The following is a 6,902-nucleotide window of genomic DNA, read 5'->3' as shown; positions in this document are numbered from 1 at the left end:
GTACCCTGAGTTATCCCGATAAAGAAATAAGCCCATGCAGAGATCTGGTGTCACCAGGAGCAGTGCTTCAATCACTGGGGATTTTGTAAGGTTGTTTATTCTGTTATGAATAAACAGTGTAGTGCAAGTTTATGTTGGAAAGAAAACACAGTATTCTGGTGGGAATAAAAAGAAACAGACTCATAGGTGACGCAGTATTTTGTTATAAGCAATGTATGCAAGACGTTTAAAGGAAGCCTGTGTTTCGCTTCACAGAGGCCACAGGTGGTAATTATACAAGTGTGAGGAGCCGCTGGTTCAGGAAATGTTTTCTCATTCTGCGTTCCCGTTTCATTTTTTTCTTTAAATGACATCCTCAGTGTTTCCTTATGTAGAAATAACTGGACTTCACCCAATGCTTTAATTGTTTCAACTCTGTCTCTGAGAAAACGTGCTGGTTTGGCTTTGCAGATGCTCTAAATGCTATAATACCCATAAGCCCCTGCGGTCGTTGCTATAGAGAAGAGGCAAGTAAGATTTTGCGAACACCCTAACACACAATGTTCAGGTGCAGATTCACTTTATAGAACAACCTTGATTCTAAACAGTAGAGACGCTGTGTAAAATGTAAATAAAAACAAAACATTTGCAAACAAGCTGTTTATCTGCAACGGTTTGCGTGTTCCCGGGTCCATGCAGTAACATCCCTTTTGCAGTCATGTGTTCACAAAGTGGTGAACCTCGCTCCACCTTGTGAACGACTGAGCCTTTCGAGAATGCCGCTTTCACACCTGATCTGATTCATCACCTGTTACCAATCAACCTGTTTACCTGTGGAATGTGGAATTAACTAACACTGGCCAGCTGGTCACAATAGACCTGAGAGTGTATCAAACTGAGCTACAGTCCGATGTCTTTTATTATTCATGAATTCAACTTTTTGTTTGTATAAGGAAGACTGTGCTATTTTGTGTCTAATACTACACATCCTGCCCACGAGGAGAATTTCGAGATGTGCTGTATACAGGCTTGTATTGTTTGTGTAGTGAGTGTTTTTTCAGGAGAAAATAGTTTCATGAAAACAGTTCACGGTGAGGTCTGGAGATAAACCCGAGTAACCCAGGCATTGTTTTTGAAGAGGCACATGCTGCTGAGTTTTTACTTTTTTTTCTGTTTCATTATCAATTTTTTGAGCACCACAGACAGAATACCATTCACCCCCATTGTTCTGGGGTGAGGCATTAGTCTGAGCAGGAGATATCTTAAAACCTTAGCAAAGAAAAGGAAAACTATCTGCACAGTATGAAAATATATTGTTGTTTTTTTTTTGGTGATTTGGTAAACTGAACCCTTAAACACCAGTTACTGCATATGCAGAGATGAGAAAAAGCACAAAAAAACCCCAAACAAAACAAGTAAAGAGTCTTTCAGGGAGGTCCTTCAGTGTTTTGTTCACCTTCATTTATGCAAATGGACAAAATATTAAACACATTTTAATATAATGCAGTCCAACAGAATACGACCTCAGAGTGCAGCCTCAGCTGCAACAGGCTTGAGTTAACACCCTCCTCAGAGTGTCCAAAAAGAAAATATAAGGAGTTTGATAAGAGATTTATTTCAGGGCTGAATTGCACTACAGTGCACAGTTGCAGCTAGTCAACTGGTCACTCACTGTATGTAAAAAAAAAAAACAAAAAACAGAGTGGTCTATTGATGTGTTCTGCAGATAAATCAACAAAGGTCCAAAAGTCCTAAATGCCTCCTTCAGGGAACCTGTTACCTACAGCGACGGTTCTCAGAATCTGATCTGATAAATCAGGAGTTGCATCTTTCAGCGGTGAAAAGCCACAACAGCCACTGACAACTTGTCTTTTGGGGTTTATCGTGCTTGTTTCAGGATAAATGGGAATCCGGTGTGCCATTGAGAATGGCCTTACAAATATTGACATGTCTGTCAGCCTGTCTAATCCTTAATGATGGCTTTCTGAGCCTGCAGGGACGTCAATTTTTCCACCTAACCACATGACAGGTTCTCCTGGAAAACGCAGCTGAGGAGAGCTAGTGGGGTGCGGGTCGGACAATATTTTGCGACTAATTTTATTTGCAGGTTCAGTCGAGCGGTACTGATATAACTGCTGATGCTTCGGATTAAACAGTTCTGATGTCGTGGCATCTCAATCCCGGTGCAGCAGTGTTACTTGTATTGTGTCTACGAGTGTTCACCAGGTAGCCAAATACTGTAGGTATTGCAACCTCATACCCACAATCACAATTAAAAGTGTGCTTAGGGATTATTGTTACTGCAGTTCCTACTGGTGTTAAACCAACATAAAGGAAGCTTGTGCGGTCCGAGATGAAGCAGTGTTTGTGTCCTTGTCGCCAAAAAAACCACCAGAGGCTGTGTATGTACTGTATCTAACAAAACAAGTATTAGATTGGCTCCTTTTCTCCCCGAAGCTTCATGCATATGCAGGCGAAAGCAATTATTTCTGTGAGCTACTCGCAGCCTCCATTAACTAATACATCAGACCGGCCAAAGCCCACATTATCTGTCACTGAAATACTGCGGCGGTGAATAAGATAAACAAACATCCTTTCTGCAAATATCAAAATTGTTTAATGACACATTTTCAATTATCTCCAGCCGTTTTTCCCCGCCTGCCCGTCAGAGTATTGGGAACCAATGAAACGAGAAGTTAAACCTCCAGCTGAAAGGCTGCGCCGCTCAATGAGAGGGAAAGGCAAATATATTTTGTTGTTGCCATGTTAATGTGGTCGCAACGACAAATGTCAACATGTGTAGATGTGATTAAATCATCTGAAATTGCATTTTTCATCGCTTTGCGAGGAATGTTGATTTTATAAAGGAGTGCGCTGTGTGCAGCGGAGCTGTGATGTGAGAGTTAATAAAAAGCAAGCTAGCGTCGGAGGTGGTGTGTAATTAATCAGCATGTTGTGGGGAGAGTTTCTCTCTGGAAGATAGATGTGACGCAGCACTGTAATCACGCATGTTGTGCTGGTGTGTGTGTGTGTGTACTTGTCCACCAGGAGACAACAGAGACAGACAGAGCAAACTGAATGACAACTCTGTCCCCATGTCCCCTCTTCTACCAGGAGTTATTGACTTAACTACAGCTGATTGTGACTTGAAATGGATGTTTGGTGGACACCGGACCAGGTAGAAATGGAGTGATTGGCTTAAGATGCATTATGGGTCAGCAGGTTTGAATAAAGACATGTCCGCACTAAGACAGCGAGTGAGCCGAGGCCAGTCAGCAACGGCTGAATGATGAGGGCAAGACGAAACCAGACAGAGATTTCTCCTGACAGACACAGATCAGAGCAGGTCAGTGATGAGGGTGAGTCTTCATTTCGTCTTTTTCGTGCATATTCGTTGATGTCTTCACATGATCAGAGCGACTGTGATTTAACTCTGGGCTCTGTAATCCTTCTGCACTGACAAGGCTACCAGAAAAAGCCAGTGTGGAAGGGAAGCTGTAGTTACGATGGAGCTCACACACAGTGACGCTGACCGGCCCTGCTGATAAATGTGCAACTGGGCGCCGGGCTGTGTTTGGATTTGGTTGGCTGCGTCTGTGTTGTTACTGTAAACGCTCCCTCATTAACCAAAATCATTTATGCCCGGGATTAGTAAAGCTCTGCCAGCGATGCCCCTTAATTACTGCAACTGTTGATTGCTTATATATTTTTTGGCCACTTGGGGGCAGCACACAAGGCGTTAATATCACCTTTCAAGCTGATGTGGCTACAATGTTAGCAAGCAGTTGCCCATTTACCCAGCAGATACTTGCATTAATTTGGTTTCTGACCACCACAGAGAATATAACCAATATTGCTTCTCTTTTAGCTCCACTTTGTGCTGCACCAACTGCTGAGGGAAATATCTGGTTCTTCAGCTGCCAGATGCTTCGCTTTTTACCAGCTCTAGTTGCTAACTTTGTCCGCCTGCTGTTCAGTGGCAGGCAGGTAGCGTGCAGTAGAGCTTTTCAACCCGTTCTCATTCCCAGGTCGTCAGATGCACAGATGCACAAGGTACCCTTTAACGTCTGTATGAGACTGCCAGAAAGCCTTTCTAAGGGGTGGTTAATATTGTGAAATGGTTGCAGTTTGGGTAGGTGTGGTTTATGGATCATGTTAGTAAGTCAACGTTGACTTTGCGGTCTCCTGAGTGAAAATCCTGCGCTTCATCCATCCATCTGCCCCGACCTCTTTATACGACTTCCTCCCTCTTCCCTCTGTGTCACCTGTCTGAGCATCTAATATTGGCCCGGATAGGTTTACATAGGCGTTAGCTGAAAGCCCGGTGCATCTCATGCTGACACTAAAGGGTACCTTGCGTGGGAGACGCCAGCGGGCGTGATGGAACATCTGTATTTGACAACCAGCATGCGATCGCTCTGAGCTTTTTCGCTGCAGGCTGCCTCTGTAAACGATGCCGATGAGAGTGGTGAGGGTGAACCGAGTCATAGTTACGGCCCCGGAAAAACAAAACTGAACTGAAAGTCATTAAAATGCTTTGCAGGGCTGAAGGGAGCTGCAGAGTTGGGTGATGATTACCTGTGGGTTCACCCAAGCAACTCCTTTCACATTACACACAGTCATTTGCCCCATTGTTAAAATGAAAATATTATTACAGCTTTGGTTATATACATAAACGACTCTGCAGAGATTTATTCTTCTGCATACTGTGCATTGACTGTCATTATGATGAACATGCTTTTCTTCATGTTTATGTCCAGTTTTTCATTTAGTTTGACTGAAAAGCCTTGAAGACTTACATACCTCCACCTTGTTAGTTTCTGTAAGTTGTATTGGATTCCTGCACAGCTTTTGCTCCACGACACTTCTTTCATAAACAAACCTCAGCAGGCTAACCACGTTGCGAGGACAGAAGCTAAAGTTTCGAACTGATGTAGCCGCACAAAAACTAAAGACTTTCGCCAGCCCCTTTGGAAATGTATTGCAGTCACATCCAAAACCCAAACTAAGCACTCCTCAGTATTAAAACATAGACAAATAAATCAGCCGGTGAGCGGTAGGCTTAAAAAAAGGACGCTTTGTTTTCTGTCACAGGAAACTGAGCAGATAATGTGTTTTTGTTTATTTTATTTTTTTATTTCATTTCCAGCTTGCTCGGGGGAAAAAAAAGTTAATCCTTGTATTTCTGATGTTAGGAGTCCATGAAATAAGTAGAGGAGGGGTGGGCGTCTGTGAAGTCAGCGCAAACTGTCATCACGTCGATAGTGTTTTTGTGAAAGGCCTGTGAGGACTCTCACTTTCGTGCGGTGGGAATACAGGAGCGCTTTTCACTCGCTGTTTACATATCGCTGTCCCCTCTGAGAGAGGAATAATAAGCGAGATGCTGCGTAAGCTACAGCTCACGTCCGGGGATATAAAACAGTTATATTTATAGCGTGCAGCCCCCTGATCGTATTTTAATTTTCATCCCCGTCCTGTCATTTCAAGTGGCGAATGCCTCATTAAAATTAGCATCGTGATTAGCGCATATTATCCCCTCTTGACCCCATACATCCAAAATAGGGCACATTTGTAATTATGAGTGGCAGAGATGAAACCTCTCACCTCTAAGTTGGAGGCCCCTGCCATGTTGAATTTATGTATTTGTGACACTTGCTGACAAAACGCTTTGTGCTGCGTGGGGATGCAGAAAGACATTTGACCTGATCTCTGTCATGAGTGGGCTGATTGTGGCTGTTAAGTGTCCCCTGTCGTCTTCCGCCAGGTGTGTCATCGTGTGTGCATTGACAAACGGGCTGTGGGGGGGAAGTGAAGACGAAAACCCAGAACTATTGTGGTTTTTAAAATTCTGCAGCTACAGGGATGACTTATGGTTTGTTCATATATGCATCAGGTTTGTGAGAGAATATTTTAGCTTGGTGATTGGTTAATATTGTTAGATTGCTGGACATAGCTTTCCCTTTTTTAGTTGATCTAACAGAGCGTTTGATCATTAATAAATACACACTTGTGCATGGATGACTTGTGCAGCTACCTTTGTGAATTATTACCCTTGAACAATGTGCCTTGCTTCCTAAAAAAATGCTTGGTCATCACAGGGAGCTCATTTTTAAGCGATCTCTTGTTTCTTTGTTTACCTCTTTCACATTTAATTTGCTATTTTGATAAAGGCGGGGGGAAAGATGTTAGCTGCCCTTGTTTGACTGTAAGTCAAAGAAGCTGATAAAACAGAATCACAGCGGATATCAAAAGTTTTTTTTTTTTTTTTTCGGCCGAAGCATTTTAAGCAATCAGTCTTTTGTTCTCGCTGTCCTCTGATCTGATCTACCAGCCGTGTCAAAATAATGGATGAATCATTACGTGCAGCAATTAAAAATTTATGGGATTTTCATTTCAGCGCTGTTATCGTTTATATTCCTCTGGGTTACAGAAATCGCTCTCAGTAGATTGAACTAGACTGTTTCTATTGACATTTTTCAGATACACGTTCAGGAGAACAGGCTGATCTGAGCGCAGGTCATTGACACTGCAGGGCATCTAACGAAACAGAATCATTGTGGGCAACAAAGCACATCAATTACTAACAGGGAAAACTCAAGCTTTGTCTGTTGACTTGTTGTGTGTCTGTGTTTGTGTACGCACGCCTCTGTTGAACCAGCAGTCAAGTGACTAAGCGATAAAATACAGTAATGAGTAAAAGAAAAGGAAGTAAACGAAGTGTCTGGCATTTCTAACCTTTCCCTGACCTTCCCACTGCAGGCGCCTCCTCTGTGTCTTGTGTATTCGTCTGTGAGAATTCACAAGGCCAATATCGTGAGTTAACAGATACAAATCTTTAATCAGTGGTTTACTCTGCATTTAAAAAGAAATCTTCTCAATGCTAAAAATGACTAATTACGTATGAAACGGTTGTATAAAGATTA

Source organism: Chelmon rostratus, chromosome 7, assembly GCF_017976325.1.
Source record: "Chelmon rostratus isolate fCheRos1 chromosome 7, fCheRos1.pri, whole genome shotgun sequence".
NCBI classification, from domain to species: domain Eukaryota; kingdom Metazoa; phylum Chordata; class Actinopteri; order Chaetodontiformes; family Chaetodontidae; genus Chelmon; species Chelmon rostratus.
The sequence above is the reverse complement of the archived record's forward strand: the minus strand, read 5'-3'. Positions refer to the sequence as shown.